The 18,186-nt window shown below is 34.5% G+C and overlaps 1 protein-coding gene across 1 annotated transcript in view; it reads left to right on the top strand.

Annotated features, from left to right (window-relative positions):
* Positions 1 to 829: 829 nt before the first annotated feature.
* LOC134856787 (adenosine receptor A3-like) overlaps positions 830 to 18,186 on the top strand; it is a 108,821-nt gene continuing 91,464 nt past the window's right edge. Inside the window, exon 1 of the mRNA XM_063873062.1 lies at positions 830 to 1,867. The gene's annotated coding sequence lies outside the window, so the exon portion shown is untranslated. The remainder of the gene's footprint in view (positions 1,868 to 18,186) is intronic.

Raw genomic sequence — 18,186 nt, forward strand, 5'->3', positions numbered from 1 at the left:
CCGATTGTCCAAAAAAATAGATGACTTTCAAAAAAAGCAAACACTGCTTCAGATATCTTAAAAGGCAGTCGGAATATTCAGTGCTTCGCCTCAATACAAGCCATCTCGTTTTACGTTAACAGACTTTTAACATTTATTTTATCTTTCAGCTGGCGCGTGGTGTGAATTTTTTTTTTCGTAAGAAGCTAGTTTTAAAACTTTTTTTAAAAAAATTTCATTCAAGTACTAGTACGTAGACTTGTTAGGGCATCTGAATTTTAAGGACTTCGACCTGATACAAGTAGACTTGTTTTTTGTCGATTTTTTTAGGACCGGTTTTTGTAGTTAAATTGAATATCAAAATTGCAATTTAATCCTTCCTGTCTGACATGCAGTGTCTCATTTGATAACACCCTCTCGAGAAAAATTATTTCACTAAAATCGAATTCAATCTCATCTCAGATAACCCTCTAAGCATAGCTTCGGGCAGGCTCAACAGACACTGAGCATTGTGCTTAAATTTTAATTGATCACAAGGCCGTACTAATTAGGGAAAATATCTCAGGCTTGAAATTGTCAAAGGAAACAGAAGAACTGTGGGTACATTTTCGAGGCTGGTTTCAAATATAGGAGCACAGCAGCCTTTTCTTAAACACCTCATGCACCTTCCAGGCAATAATTTTGCGACGGGTGGCAACCGTTCTCAGATCAAAACAGTCCATTAGCGTCTCCTAGAGAGAATAGAGAATCAAAAGAGGGAACCGAAATCAAAAGTTTTTCAGATCTACTTGATCTGTTTTTTTTTGTTCTCACTCAACCATTTTGAATTGGCTCAGTTTATATTGATTGGCTCATTTAGTTTTACTAGAGCTAGGTAGATAAATTTTGCTTTCAATTGTCTTGGGATTACGAAATTGGTTTTCAATTTAGCTTCCTGGTGTTCAGTTTTTATTGATAGAAATGCATATTAATTATCAATGAGACCTCCAATGGAAAGAGCTTATTTCAAAATTAAATCTTTTTCAAATTAGCGAAGTCCGAGAACTAATCAAATATTTAATGGAAGCAGAGATTTGTTTTCAAATCTTTTGATCCCTCCCGTGTCTAAATTCCTGTCAACACCTCGCTTATTTCTGGTCACCTACAGTTTCCATCATTACTTTTCTCCCATAAATCAAGTCGTCTCTATCGGTCAGTTAGTTTGGCCTAAGACTCATTTTTTATTTAATCGGCCACTTCAGATCGCCTGCGAAGCAAGATTTCAAGTTTGGAGGTCATCGGCTCAACTCCGTGGAGTAATTTCTCTAGCGCTTTCGCCCTTGTCAGGTAGGGTTTATCTAGTTCAACGAAATAATCATGAAAACTTTACCCAGTTAAGCACCGATTAACCCAAAACGATTTTTGCCACTGGTATTGAAACGGATCCTAAAACGGATGTTTTGTTCTGTATTCAAGGTAATCGCCCCCTTTTGAGCACAGGCCAATTATTATTATGACTGTGGGGTTTTGTGGGGTTTGTTACAACAAACTGGTGAGCTGTAGTAACAACTGTTTATTGAATACTACATTTTATATTCCTTCCCTCAAGACCAATTTGATCAGCAACATTTTTCAGGCTACATTTTGGTCATATTGAACAAATTGAATGCATTTGCCCCATGAATTTAGTCTGCTGGCTCTATTATCTGTTCATTTGTTTGGTGACAATTTCAAACCAACTTTCTTGTATCTTCATTCAAAAAATACACTGAATGTAAGAACGACTGAATGACGATTCCGTCCTTTGCACATTGAGCAGAGTCATTTCTGATATTTGAACAGAAAAAAAAACAACCATTTTTATATGATATAAAATTTAATATGTCATTCTAAACTTCCGTGTTTTCTGGTGAGTTTGAAAATTTTTATCTTTCGCAGTTCGTAATTTTTATACTTACTAAACGAACTGCATTAATCGGAAACTTTTTATATAACACTTAATTTGATTTTCTTGCCACCTGTAAATGTTTTTTTTTCATAACTTTGTTATAGGAAAAATTTTATTTTTATTTGTGTTTTGCTGAAGACTAGAGACGGGAAAGAACTTTTTACTTTGGAAGAATTTTCCGCAAATTCAGATACGAAGTGAGTGCTGTATTGCTTGAATTTTTTTTTCAGTTGTAGTTCGAGTTATTTTTGTCGATTATTATTCAGGTGTCAAAAAAGTTCGGCTTAATGTTCTGCTAGATATCAAAATTGCAGTCTTGATCAAAATTCGGTATGTTTCGACCCTGCTCGACCGAAACAAACAGGCTCGACCATGCTCGATCCAAGCAAGGTATGTTTCGACCATGCTCGACTGAAAAATAGATGCTCCATCGCGCGCGACCTAAGAAAAATATGTTTCGACCGTGCTCGACCGAAAAAAAATGTGCTCGACCCAATCAAAAAAAAATTTCGACCGTATTCGACCAAAAATATACTTAATCATGCTCGACCCAAGCAAGATAATTTTCTACCTGTCTCGACCGCAAATAATCTGATCGACCGTGCTCGACTTGAGCAAGATGTTTTTCAAATGTCTCGACCACAAAAAATGGGCTCGACCATTTTCAAGTGCTCGATCAAAGTTGAGGTAATTGAGCAAATTAAGGGTGGCGAAAGTTTGGGCATACCAAACATTGGTCGCGAAAGTCTAGAAAATGTTGGTCCAGACTTTCGCGATCCATTTCTAAATTTTTGCGACCAATTTTTGGCATGTCCAGATTTTCGCGACCGAATTTCAGTATGTCCAGACTACCGTGAGACACGGCGCTCATCATTTCCCGACTTTCTAGACTCAAACTCTCGGCGCGACTATGCAATTTTGGTCTGAGTCCGGATGCGGCACAACCCACAAAGTTTGGACATGGTTCTGGTAACGCGTCCCGGAAAAGCAGCTGGTGACAGAAGTCTCAAAAGGAGAGAAAATTGGATTTGTGAATTCTTTTGATTCACCTACTTTGCCTAATATATTTATTTATATATGTATATATGTTCGTTTTTTGTATGTATGTATGTATGTATGTATGTATGTATGCGAGCAGAAAACCCGACAAAACTCATTTCGACTATGCTCGAGGTGTGCTTTGACCATCCTCGACGGTGCTCGATCATGCTCGAGTTATGTTTTGAATTTAAGCTCGAGACAAGCTCCTGTCTCGGGTATTTTTTTTCGGTCGAGCACCTACATGTGCTTGACTTTCCAAGTAGAAAGGTAAAGTGAGCGTAGTATCTGTTCGAGGTATGTTTCGATCGAGCTCGAGGTATGTTTTGACGGTGCTCGAGGTATGTTTCGACCGAAATCGAGGTGTGTTTCGACCGTGCTCGAGTTATGCTTCGACTGTGCTCGGGGTATGCTTTGACCTTGCTCGCGGTATGCTTCGACCGTGCTCGAGGTACGTTTTGATCGTGCTCGAGGTAATGCTTCGACCGTGGTCGATGTATGTTTCAATTGTGCCCAAGGTATGTTTCGATCGTGCTCGAGGTATGTTTTGACGGTGCTCGAGGTATGTTTCGATCGTGCTCGAGTTATGTTTCGACCGTGCTCGAGTTATGCTTCGACTGTGCTTGAGGTATGTTTCGATTGTGCTCGAAGTACGTTTCGACCGTGCTCGAGGTATATTTTGATCGTGCTCGAGGTATGCTTTGACCTTGCTCGAGGTATGCTTCAACCGTGCTCGAGGTATGTTTCAATTGTGCTCGAGGTATGTGTCCAGACTACCGTGAGACACGGCGCTCATCATTTCCCGACTTTCTAGACTCAAACTCTCGGCGCGACTATGCAATTTTGGTCTGAGTCCGGATGCGGCACAACCCACAAAGTTTGGACATGGTTCTGGTAACGCGTCCCGGAAAAGCAGCTGGTGACAAAAGTCTCAAAAGGAGAGAAAATTGGATTTGTGAATTCTTTTGATTCACCTACTTTGCCTAATATATTTATTTATATATGTATATATGTTCGTTTTTTGTATGTATGTATGTATGTATGTATGTATGTATGTATGCGAGCAGAAAACCCGACAAAACTCATTTCGACTATGCTCGAGGTGTGCTTTGACCATCCTCGACGGTGCTCGATCATGCTCGAGTTATGTTTTGAATTTAAGCTCGAGACAAGCTCCTGTCTCGGGTATTTTTTTTCGGTCGAGCACCTACATGTGCTTGACTTTCCAAGTAGAAAGGTAAAGTGAGCGTAGTATCTGTTCGAGGTATGTTTCGATCGAGCTCGAGGTATGTTTTGACGGTGCTCGAGGTACGTTTCGACCGAAATCGAGGTGTGTTTCGACCGTGCTCGAGTTATGCTTCGACTGTGCTCGGGGTATGCTTTGACCTTGCTCGCGGTATGCTTCGACCGTGCTCGAGGTACGTTTTGATCGTGCTCGAGGTAATGCTTCGACCGTGGTCGATGTATGTTTCAATTGTGCCCAAGGTATGTTTCGATCGTGCTCGAGGTATGTTTTGACGGTGCTCGAGGTATGTTTCGATCGTGCTCGAGTTATGTTTCGACCGTGCTCGAGTTATGCTTCGACTGTGCTTGAGGTGTGTTTCGATTGTGCTCGAAGTACGTTTCGACCGTGCTCGAGGTATATTTTGATCGTGCTCGAGGTATGCTTTGACCTTGCTCGAGGTATGCTTCAACCGTGCTCGAGGTATGTTTCAATTGTGCTCGAGGTATGTGTCGACCGTGCTCGAGGTACGTTTTGATCGTGCTCGAGGTATGCTTCGACCGTGCTCGATGTATGTTTCGATTGTGCCCGAGGTATATTTCGACCGTGCTCGACGAATGTTTTGATTGTGCTCGAGGTCTATTTTGACCTCACTCGCAGTATGTTTCGACCAAGCTCGAGATATGTGTCGAACGTGCTCGAATGTGCTCGAACGTGCTTGATTGTACTTGACCGTGCTCGACTGTGCTCGACCCCTGCTCGAGTTAAGTTTTGAAAATGTGATCGACCCAAACCTCAGTGTCGATTATTTTTTTTCGTTCGAGCACTTACATGTAATTGACTTTGCAAGCCGAAAGGTAAAGTGAGCGAGGTAAATGCTCGAGGTATGTTTCGACCGAGATCGAAGTAGTTTTTTACCTTGCTCGAGGTATGTTTCGAATATGTGCTTGACTCAAACCCCTGTCTCGACTATTCTTTTCATTCTACTGCACTGAGAACAACTGTCTTCTAAGTTAAATTTATTTTTTTCTGTTGCTGAAACTATGAATAGTTTCAGCGTTACAAATAATTGTAAGTGTTAGTTATGGATCATGATTGTTTAGTTAGAAATTTTTTATAGAGATAGTTTTATCAATAGTATAATTGGATATAAATACTAGTTTTAAAATGGTTCCACTTTGGCAAAAAACTCAGCTTGACATTTGTTCCCTTTTTGTTAATTGTTCTGAATTGTCCGATTCTATGCATTTTTTTTTCAGAATTGCCAGAATAAAGGCTTTAGCACCGCCTCGATAAAACAGCAGAAAAAAATTAACAGCAAATTCAATTGTAAAATGTTGTGCCACTTCACTACATTCGAAGTTGTTGTGTTTTTTGTCTAAGTGGTCCATCCAGATCTTAAAACACAAAACCGGTTTTGTCTGCATTCAAAATATCTCAATATTTACCATTTTGTGAATGCCTTCTAACTGCTACTAAGACAGAAAAAAATAATGGAAACCATACAATTGCCCGGATTGATGCCACAGAGCTAATAAGTACCATTCCAGCATTACAATAGCAATGGAAGCTCATAACTAAAAAAAATAATTGATTGAAAAACAATTCTGGATTATCTGTGTTCATAGGTCCAATCTTAACGAAATTTAGCGTTATCAGTTCTTGATTGATTAAATTTTTAATCATCAAATAATTAGCAAAAGAATGAACTGTGAAATTATTTGTAGAAATGAAAATTGAATTTATCCCTTTGCTTTTCAAATTTAACTAGTGAAATAATGATATGTTTTACTCTGAGAGGTCTCAGATATAACACAGTCAGTAGAAAGGTCACAAAAAGGATGTGGCGTAGAGGTAATACGATGGTAGCTTGAGCGCAATAGGTAAGGATTATTATCTGGCGAACAAAATTTTACCTAATTGGCGAGATGTATTGTGCAATTTATTAATATCGCTGCATTTTTTCTCATTTCATAATGATCAGATCTATCGAAGACCGGAAAAGCACCAGCACAGAACTGCGTTAGTATTCAAACAGTGTTGTTACTTGTTTTTTGTTCCGAATTTCGTAACGAGAGGTACGAAATATTTGTGCTCGGGTTGTTTTTTTGTCTTCAGACGAATTTCGACTTTTTAGCTAGCCATTTTTGATGATTTTTTCTTACTAAAACGGTATTGTTGTCCAGTGTTTAAATTTCAGAAAATATTTCATCTGTGATCGTTTTTTGTGAAGTTATGGGGTTTAAAGATTGCCATTTTGGCCAATTTGGGAGAATTAGCGCGCGATATATTCTTCGCTATTAATGGGTAAGCGGAGTTTCAATCCGTCCTAGCAATCGTTCCAAATTGGTTTGTTACTAGGAGCGACATCTATCACTTTGTATTATATATGGCGTGTGGCGGAAAAATTTTCACAAAAAAAATCTCTAATTTAAATTTTAAAAAATATAATTTATTTTATTACATTTTTTAAAAAGTTATTACTGCTCCTTAGACCTTAAAAGGCAGTCGGAACATTCATGGCTACACCCTGATACGAGCAGTCTTGTCTGAATTTATCTCTGATAAGGTCTAAAGTAGCACCAACAGTTTACTGCCCGTACTGACAAGAAATGGATTGAAATCAATTTTCTACAATTGATGTAGCAAACACCTAAAAAAATAGGATCTGAATCGATTTAAAATTGATTCAGTTTAAAAAGAAAATTTAGTTTAAAAAATCAATTTCAATCGATTTTAAATCGCTGTAAGTATAAATTTTGTCAAACTATTTTTATTTCATTTTCATCCAATTTTTGTAACAAAAAAATTGGTTTACATCAATTTATATCAATTTATACCTACTCTTTGTATACTCATTTTTCAACAAATAAAATACAAAAAAGTTGGAAATCGTTCAAATGAAGAAAAAAATATCTCAATTTTTGTCACGTGTCGTTACAATGAGCAATTCAACCAAAATCTCAAGCGACTCCAAGCAATATCAAAAAAATTTACCAAAAAAGACTGAAAATATCGGAATATCAACTAGGGTTTGTGGGAGAGGACGGGGGAGGCATTTAAATACTAGGTACCAGAATTGGTAAAGTTAAAGTGATTTGAAAGGGCACAGTAAGTTTTTTCGTTTAAAAGGATGGCCATTTTGTAGAATCTCGATTTGTTTTGAGTGAACATCAATTTGCTTTAAATTCCTTAATTACACTAAAAGCCTTTCTTTTAAACTTGAAACTTTGTCGATAACTTTTCTAAAATTGAAGCTCAATAAGAATCATTCTGAGGTGCTTTTTTAACAATAGATAAATATTGAAGATTTTGTTTTTAAACTGTAATTGAGAGGGTTTTTGTCTAAACTAAATAAGTCCTCGAATTCAAAAAAAAATATGGGTCAAAAACACATGTCGTAAGACAGAGGCGGATCTAGATTTACTTTGACCAAATTCAAGTTTTTTTTTCATATAGTTTTGGTCCAAAATCTGATTCATATTGATGATGTTCTGTGGTTTTATTGCATAGTTTTGTGCTCAAAATCTGATTATTTGACAAAACTCATGATTTTTTTATCTAATTTTGGCCCAAAATTTGATTTATATTGATGACGTTCTGCGGTTTCATTGCATATTTTAGTGCTCAAAATCTGATTTATTTGACAAAATTCATGATTATTCAACTTAGTTTTGGCCCAATATCTGATTCATATTGATGGCGTTGTATGCTTTTATTGCCTAATTTTGTGCTTAAAAACTGATTCTTTTTGACCAAATTCATGATTTTGTATTTAGTTTGGGCCAAAAATTTGATTCAATCCATGTTTTTTATGGCTTTAATGCATACTTTGTGCTCCAAAATCTACTTTTTTTGACCAAGTTCAGGGTTTTTTAACATAGTTTTGGCTCAAAGTCTGATTCATATTCAAAATTTTCCAGGTTTTATTGCACATTTTTGTGTTCAAAATCTGATTGATGTGATGTTTAAAGTTTTTAATAGTTTAACATATTTTTTATTTTGACTAGTTTATTTCTTAATTGCGAATATTTTCAAAAAGCATGTTTTTCAGCAGAAAAAGTTGATTAAATTGATTTAAATTGATTTTGTTAAGATTTTGATGGATTTTACTACATTGCAAAAATCCATTTAATTCGATTCAAATCAATTTTTTAGGCAAAACAATCAATTTTTTTCCTTAAAAATCCTTTTAGTTCATTCCAAATTGATTTCCGTATCTACAAATTAGGATCTGAATCGGAAAAAAATAGGATTTGAATCGATTTAAAATTGATTCAGTTTAAAAAGAAAATTTAGTTTAAAAAAACTAATTTCAATCGATTTTAAATCGCTGTAAGTATAAATTTTGTCAAACTATTTTTATTTCATTTTCATCCAATTTTTGTAACAAGAAAATTGGTTTACATCAATTTATATCAATTTATACCTACTCTTTGTATACTCATTTTTCAACAAATAAAATACAAAAAAGTTGGAAATCGTTCAAATGAAGAAAAAAATATCTCAATTTTTGTCACGTTTCGTTACAATGAGCAATTCAACCAAAATCTCAAGCGACTCCAAGCAATATCAAAAAAATTTACCAAAAAAGACTGAAAATATCGGAATATCAACTAGGGTTTGTGGGAGAGGACGGGGGAGGCATTTAAATACTAGGTACCAGAATTGGTAAAGTTAAAGTGATTTGAAAGGGCACAGTAAGTTTTTTCGTTTAAAAGGTTGGCCATTTTGTAGAATCTCGATTTGTTTTGAGTGAACATCAATTTGCTTTAAATTCCTTAATTACACTAAAAGCCTTTCTTTTAAACTTGAAACTTTGTCGATAACTTTTCTAAAATTGAAGCTCAATAAGAATCATTCTGAGGTGCTTTTTTAACAATAGATAAATATTGAAGATTTTGTTTTTAAACTGCAATTGAGAGGGTTTTTGTCTAAACTAAATAAGTCCTCGAATTCAAAAAAAAATATGGGTCAAAAACGCATGTCGTAAGACAGAGGCGGATCTAGATTTACTTTGACCAAATTCAAGTTTTTTTTTCATATAGTTTTGGTCCAAAATCTGATTCATATTGATGATGTTCTGTGGTTTTATTGCATAGTTTTGTGCTCAAAATCTGATTATTTGACAAAACTCATGATTTTTTATCTAATTTTGGCCCAAAATTTGATTTATATTGATGACGTTCTGCGGTTTCATTGCATATTTTAGTGCTCAAAATCTGATTTATTTGACAAAATTCATGATTATTCAACTTAGTTTTGGCCCAATATCTGATTCATATTGATGGCGTTGTATGCTTTTATTGCCTAATTTTGTGCTTAAAAACTGATTCTTTTTGACCAAATTCATGATTTTGTATTTAGTTTGGGCCAAAAATTTGATTCAATCCATGTTTTTTATGGCTTTAATGCATACTTTGTGCTCCAAAATCTACTTTTTTTGACCAAGTTCAGGGTTTTTTAACATAGTTTTGGCTCAAAGTCTGATTCATATTCAAAATTTTCCAGGTTTTATTGCACATTTTTGTGTTCAAAATCTGATTGATGTGATGTTTAAAGTTTTTAATAGTTTAACATATTTTTTATTTTGACTAGTTTATTTCTTAATTGCGAATATTTTCAAAAAGCATGTTTTTCAGCAGAAAAAGTTGATTAAATTGATTTAAATTGATTTTGTTAAGATTTTGATGGATTTTACTACATTGCAAAAATCCATTTAATTCGATTCAAATCAATTTTTTAGGCAAAACAATCAATTTTTTTCCTTAAAAATCCTTTTAGTTCATTCCAAATTGATTTCCGTATCTACATTGTCTATCGTACATAGTTTTTTATGCTGTATTTTTTCAATATCGAATTAAATCGATTTTAATCTCAAGTTTCTCAGTGCGGGGTTACAATACTGTTTTTGCCTCTGCTCTGAAGCGCAAGAAAAAATCAGTTTTCAGCGTAAAGCTATCAAGACAAATAAAACCACTCAAAATTTGTTTCAAACTGGGTTGAGGCGTGCTAGTTTATTTGAATAATTTGATAACAGATCCACGGTATTGGGTTAGTTTTTCGAAAATTCGAAAACCTTTTCAATTTTTATCATTGGCTTTTTTGAACCTTATCGATTTCATAGGTTTTGCACTCTAAAAGACAGTTGCCACTTTAAGGGTCTTGCCCTTGTACGAGCAGTCTTAATTGAATTACTTATAACTTGTCAATTCGGCTACAGAGGAAAAAATGGATAAAATGTTTGTGTTCAGCGCATAACAAACTATAGACTTTTACAACTGGTGTTTCTGTTCCAACTAGAAGGCTATGTTTTTTAAAATTGTTTCTAGCCAATTTTGACAACCTCAAGGAAAACTGGTAACGAGTCAATTGTGGCATCAACTTAGAATCTTAGATCCCCGTTAGGTGTGATTTGGATTCCAACTCTCTTTCTCTCTCAGTGGCGTGAAAATTCGGTCGGAAATTTTTTATATTTTTACTACATTAAAAGAACTTGCTGGGGACCAATTTCCACAGTTCAATTCTAATATAATTTGATCTTGTTGGAGCTATTTTTATTTCTCTTATTGTAGTTTTTTAAAATTTACTCACTCGGTGCATTTTTTTCTAAAGAAACAACAGTAAAGTAGAGAAAAAAATGCAAACTGAAAAAAATGAAAAACAAAATTTTTGAAATTTTTCTATCTAAAAAAACAGTTCCTTCTTGTAAAGTATTAAAATTACTGTGCTCAAAATATTCTATCGGCGATCCTTGTTTTATTCGAAGACTTATTATATTGCAGTTTTTGCATCTTTTGATAAAAATTTGTTCGTGATCACAATCGAGCACAACAGACAAAATTTTCATAAAATTTCTAATTAGAAAAACAATTGCCTTCTTGATCAATGAAAGAGAGAACAAGAAACTCAGCTTTTTTGTGTTTGTGGGAAAAACTGTTTTCTACCAGGCAAACATTTTAAAATTGTCACTTCATGGAATTGATCATGGAATTTTCTTCGAAAGATTTTCATTTTGCGATTAAATAAAATTAAAAGCTTTCTTCTTTTCAGTTTTCTAAACATCCAAAATCTTTTAAATAGAAATAGTACCATCACCCGCGGATCTAGAGGGGAAGAAGGCGGCCATCCCTCCGTCAGATATTCGACTCACTACCGACTCAAAGGATCCCCCTTTGAACTATTTTGATTTTCCTTTTCTGGTTGATATCCTAAATTTTTCTAAATTATACAAATTTTGAGGGGCAGCGTGCGATGAGAAAAGGCATATTTTGTTCGACATTTTTCAAACGAAAGCCTAAAAATGCCCTTCTTTGGCCTGTTTTTTCAAATTTGACCGCGGCGCAGAATATTTTGACAAATAATGGGGTCTTTATAGTGATTTGGGAGAACTCAAAAAATCCTACGACAATAATCTTTACAAAATCAACAAATTTTTTTGGAACTTTTTAAGATTCTGCCCCTGAGAAAATCCTAGACCCGTCCCTGGTACCATTACGATTTTATTAACAACTTATTTGAAATTTTATGACTTTGACGTTTGGTTTCTAGAGTTGCATGGTTGCTAATTTTAACATAATTGTCACTTGCTGGCGCAAGTTGTACAGTAACTGTGAATACAGTTGTGTATTGCAAATGATGATGAAAAATATCTTTACAATTTTTTACTATGTTCATTTTCTTAAATTTCTACCGTTTTTTTGCCGTTTTTTTCAAAAGTTTCAAGAAATGCATACAAAAAGCTGAATGCAAGAACAATCAATTTGTTCAAACACCAGTCAATCTATTCCATGGATGAAAGGTATTCAGATTGTAGTCATATGCAACACAGAAAAAAACTTTTCTGAAAACTTTTTCGGACGCCGAATGGCTGGCAAACGTTTCATCACATAGCCTTCTAAAAAATTTTTTGGAAGTTCATAAAAAGCAACGAATTTTTATCTTTAGGCTGCTCAGACTATAACCTGACCAGCCCCAAGGTAAATATTAGTCTGTTTTCTTTGTATCGAAAGGCCGCAGAAAACAATTTATATCTTTTTTCAACCATTTTTCCAAATTGTATGAAAATTGTATGACAAGCCTTTTTCCATACACTTGGTTTATGGAATTATATGATAAGCATTTTTGGTGTATGGACGTCAAACCGGGTAAACAGAAAAACGGCAAATTATTTATAAGTTGATGACTTATTGTAATTGGAAACTACCCAAACACAAGAAAAAACAAAAATTACAATAGTGTCCACAAACAATCCAGATGTAGAGGCCTGAAATTATGATGAGCAGATCTGAGCAGTAATTTTTTTTCACAAAAAGTAGGAGTAAACATTAAATATATGTTTAGACCCGGTTAAGACATAATCAAGTCTGGAAAATCCAAACAAATTCGCTTTTTCTACTTCACTTTAAAAAAAAATTTCTTCTCAAGTTTTTCGCATTTATGCGGAGTTTTGTTAATTTCATATTAAGACAAATTGTGACAAAACTTCACTCTTTCAATGAGAAGTTCAATACTTTTTAGCAATCATACTTGTTTATCTTTTCGCGTTCATCAACTTGCTCTAAATTAACTGTTATTTCACTTCTTAATTAAATTTTTTTTCAGCAATTATGTTTGTTCATGTGTAACCTTAACTTTCATCCCCTTCAGTTATCATACCGCCGTATTGTTTCTTGTTTTACATTTGAATACCTGGTCCTTTTCTAATTTCTTTTACCTTTTTGTGTGTTTATTTTAACAATACTTGAAGTGACATGTTGGCCAGTTCTTAACTGAAATGAACTTTGAAATCTAAGCAGGACTGGTAAAATTCTTGAAAATGATCAAACATGTCTCTCAGGTCTTATTTTGTAAATATCTTAGCAAACCAGCTCCAGATCTCTGCAAGTCTGAACCAGGCCCGACCTATGCATGCTAGCTCCACACATGAGCAAGTCTGGTTCTGGTCCTCTGGAAGTCTGGACTTTTGACGAAATCCATATCTGTTCCGGAACTGAAACAGAGCTGCCGGTGTTCAAATGAAACATAGATCATACCTGCACAAGATCTGAAATAAGTAAGATTTTAAGCAGATCTGATCTGATTTTTGAGTTTTTGAGGCACGGGTAAAAAAGTTGGCATCAATCGTTTTTGAATAAATGAATAAAAAATGAAAGTCTCAATCAGACAATATTTCCTGTCACGAGTACAGAAAACGCACACTGTACAGACGCAATTGATAGAATTACTTTTCAGGCTCGTTTGTATTTTTTTTGAGATGAAATTAGATATGCGACCCATAAGGGAAGGATGTTAATACGACACCGACCCTCTATGCTTAAATGTGCTCAACCCGTAAGACAGAGCCCATCGATTGGTTTCCGTTTTGAATTAAATGTTTTTTTTGTCCTAATAAAAACTGAGACAAGCTTTATTGTGTCGAATTCTCACAAGGTTCTGAGGCTATTGTTATGTTTTCGGAAAGGCGCCCTATTGCAATTGGCCTCAACTTATTCGAGAATTCACGTGCGTATAACTGCTAATTCAATCATTTAAAATACAATATCTCTTTTTTTTTCGGACTCACGCAATCAATTTTTTTAGAGCAACCTGATTAATTGTTTCAGCAATGCCCGCAAAAATTCATGTGTTGATCGTTCAATAAAACTGAACAATCAAGATTTCTTATTAAGAGTCCAATTTGATGTTTTTCAAGTTAAATATTCAATTGGTTGTTGCGGATACTTGAAATATAATGGAGCAGTACTTTAATCCCGTTTTTATCATTTTACTAAGTGGTAAGATAATATACACGAAGACGCAGGAGGCGTGGAGACAGTTTTGCAATAAAACACTTTTTAAGCTTTTAATAAAATGAGTGAAAACTGGCTAAACGTCCCTTCAACAAATATCAGAATGTGCCAACTTAGCTAATCCTAATATTTTGTAATATAAGTTCTTTTTGGAGCAGATTTTACAACCATCATTTTTAACTGTATCCACAATACATATCCCCCGCAAGTATTTTGTTTGATCAGATTGAGATCCAAACCGTTTCTCGCCATACTGTTGCAACGGCAGTTTTGAGGAACTGGCGTTCATTACAGTGGTGCTACTGCTACCTATGCTGATTTATGTGGCAGCAGAGTTCGTTGCGCGCCGTAGTAATCAAATCAGCTCTACTGTCCTACTTTTACAGTTTCTATTTTATTCTCAACAACCCCCTCCCCCATCCCACATCCCTATCCCCAGTGCCAGCACCCACCAAAATAATGGTGACTAGTTCCATGCCATGTTGATTGCATTGCTACTTTGATTGTTGTCCCGAAATTGATTGTCGTCCCGAAATTGTTGATTGCATTGCTACTTTTCAGCCCAACTGTCGCTTCTCTGCCACGTAACTGAGAAGTTTTTCGATAGCTCACAAAGTGCCTGTTCTGCGTAATTTATACCTGAAGGTCCGATCACAATATGTTGTTGGAGATTTATAGTTTGAAGTCTCCTGATGCTAAGATTGTCACTCGTGAATTATAGCTGCATCTGGGACACACTCGGATATCATGCCAATTTTACTCTTCAATTTAACACATCTGATTTCTATCATATTATTTTCTACTTAACAGCTCCTTGAAGCACAAATTAATACCAGCACTATTGGTTTGTACACGTGAAGCGAATTGTTGCTGCTGCCATCAAACGAACAAAAAAAACAAGCAAAAAATCATCTGAGATACTACTGTGACTTGTGAGTACTTTGAAACTGCAAAGCTGGGCTGGCATAATTCATCATTTTTAAAGAAAAACTTTTAAACGTTTCTAGAGAAATAAGTTATGACTTTTACATAGACGTACATAAAAGTTGCGTACTTCTGCATATTATTGGAACCAGTTTAAAAGTAGTATTTATATCCAAATTTTTGTTGATAAAACTAGCTCTAAAAATATTTTTGACTAATCAATCATGATCCATAACTAACACTTACAATCATTTAAACCGCTCAAACTATTCATAGTTTCAGCAGCAGACTAAAATACAAATAATTTAGAAGACAGTTGTTCTCCTTCGCGATAGTTACTGATATCTAACTCGCAAAAACCAGTACACAAGATTGGCATTAGACTAAGAAGCTGCACGAATCTATCCGGCCGAAAGTAAGGTAGCGTGACGAAAAAATGATGTACCTTATCTGAAATTACTATTTGAGTGAGCCACTCCGGACTATTAGATTATATAGATTTTCTGATGATTATTCATAACACTAATCATTGATTGCGTTAGCTCTCGTGGAGATCAGGTCATTTTCAACTTACTGGAAAAGAATTTCCGAGACGCCCGCATAAATGGCCATTGCTATGCATGTCAAGTCAGAAACAAAACTAATGATCCCAAATGACTTGTGAATTATATTTTTGGAGTGAAAAGGGTATAAAAAAACAGGATGAAAATATTTCCAGTATTTTTAGTATGGAATAACAGTTTTTGCTTTCTTGTTGTTGCTTTGGCACAGCTCTAATGAATATTTTGCAAAACAGACCCAGCTACTGCAGGAAAATTGATTTGATTATATAAAAAAATAGAAAAAAAAAATAAATAGAAGATAGTTTCAAGTTAGTTTTAAATTTGTAAGAAGTTCCCTGCTTCTCAAGGATTCACATTCTCATCCTCGCACAATCAAGCGTCCTTGTTTCCCCATATAAACCATAACCATAACCATTTGAAGACAAAAATCCATTAAACTTATGATTTTTACATTAACCCTTTTCAAAATTTATAATCTTTCTTTAATTTTGAACCTTAAACTTAAATATTGTCAAAGTGAATTTTGTAATAATCTAACATTTTTTAAGACTAACTCATCAAGGCTATCCCTAGATCTTTGATTTTAACATTCAATCTAAACTTTAATTTATCTAAGGAAAATTTGATCATCAAGGCTTTCCTTTGACCAATCAGAACAATTTTGTTCTCCCCACCTCCTAGTAAAAATGTCTAAAGACCTCAAACGTCAATTCTGTCTCTGACCCTTATCACTGAACCAAGATTAACAAAATATTTTGAACAACTAACCATTCTAATTAAGATAAACAGTAAAGAACTTCGGTTGCTCATTCTTCACTTGATCCCCTCTTCTTAGTTGACCCAAGCTTAAAACAATCATAAGCTTAGTAGGATCTAGAATAGTTTCTAACTATCTACTTGTATTCTAATTATACTTGAATCTTGTGGATTGACTTACTATTCTCTAACCCTTGATCACAAATCACAACCCTAGGTAAGATTAAATAAGTTTTTCTTAAGTTAAAACTTAACCACCGAGTAAGTACAAATTCACTCCTAAGAATTGATAAACTCTCTCTCCAACCTGTCTACACTCAACAATCTAAGTCCCAAAATAAGGATAACTTGACAAAGATCGTAAGAATTAACAGTTTAGGAGAGGTAAAACTCCCGGATTTTGCAACAATCACTCTAACCCTTATGTCGAGAGATAATTTAGGAAACAAACAAACAACAGTACTCCACAATTGTTTAATTCAAAACGAAAGATACGATCTTGTAATTACACCACATAGACAAAAAATAGGATTTATCAGATCGATAAAAAAAACAAGAAAGAAGGCAAAGACAAAACAAAATATTTTGATCAAAATTTTTCCAAAACACTAAACGCAGTTCCGGAATCTGATACAACTACAATCCAAAAACTTCAAAATCTTGGAGATTTAATTGAGAACAAAAATAAGCCAATAAACGACCAAAAATATTTTTCTGAGTCCAAATTTACAACACCAGCGTCTAAAAAAGGTAAAGGCAGAAGAAAATTTTCATACCTTCGCAAACTAATAAGAGTCTATAATTGGAATCAACCAATAAGACATGTTGAAAGTTACACATTAACCGTAATACAGCACAAAAAATGATTCAATACGACAAAAATTTTGATGATAATACTATTCTCTTTTTTGTCATTCACCCAAAAAATTATCCCGCTAGAGGACAAGTATAATTTTAACATAAATTAGTTGCAAGTTGGCTGGAAAAAGGAAAGAGCCCATAAAAATAATAATTTCCTGAAACATACCTGAGAAGACAAATAATCGATCACTATCTACCAGGCATCAATAATATCACTTCATATTACGGAATAATTACTATCGAAAATTTATCATCTCAAACACATCAAACACCACAACGAATACAAACAGATGACATAAAATTTGATTTCTCAAAAGTGTTCATGCAAAATACCAAGAATATTCTACAACAAAGCTCACACAGAGCAAACTCACAAATGATGTAATCTCTATCAATTATAGTTACATTTCTAATTTAGAATCAAACGAAGTATTTCATGTATAACCACCTTAAACATCTCGGTATGCATTAGTAAGACAAGAAATCAATATTTTCTCGCAATTTTTAGATTCAATTTGTGAAACACTCACCGATAAAGAAATATCACAGGTAGTGAAAGTTGACCTACAAAGAACGCTAGCATGATTCATAATAGATTTTTTTTTCAACACAAATTAGATTTAATCTCAACAGCAAGAAAAATTCCCGACCACAAACTTCAGACGCTGAAATAATATAAGCAGACCAAACATATTATATATGGGACTCTGAATGGTTTCATGTACATTTTTTTTCATATAAAGTGAAGCAATTGTCACTGTCTCTGTACACAAGGATTACCTAAGAGTAATTCCACTCACCCTTGACACCACACCCTTAAATTATAACACAATTTTTATTGATAGGACAAGTAATGATAGTTTAAATTCAACATTTACAAAAACACAGGAAACACTTAAGTGAACTAGAAACCTGACACAACAGGATATTCAAGCCCATCACAGTTTGTAAACGAAGAAATGGTAGAAACAATACCTACAACAATACAACAAAGTGTTTCCTCAATTCGTCCACCACTCACAACACCACATAAAAAAATACTCTCTTCCCTCATACAACACTACATTCAACAATCAAACCATCCGATGTTCCAAATTAACCCCACATGGAATATCAAACAAATAG

The sequence above is a fragment of the Symsagittifera roscoffensis genome, chromosome 1 (assembly GCF_963678635.1).
Source record: "Symsagittifera roscoffensis chromosome 1, txSymRosc1.1, whole genome shotgun sequence".
Lineage (NCBI taxonomy): Eukaryota > Metazoa > Xenacoelomorpha > Acoela > Convolutidae > Symsagittifera > Symsagittifera roscoffensis.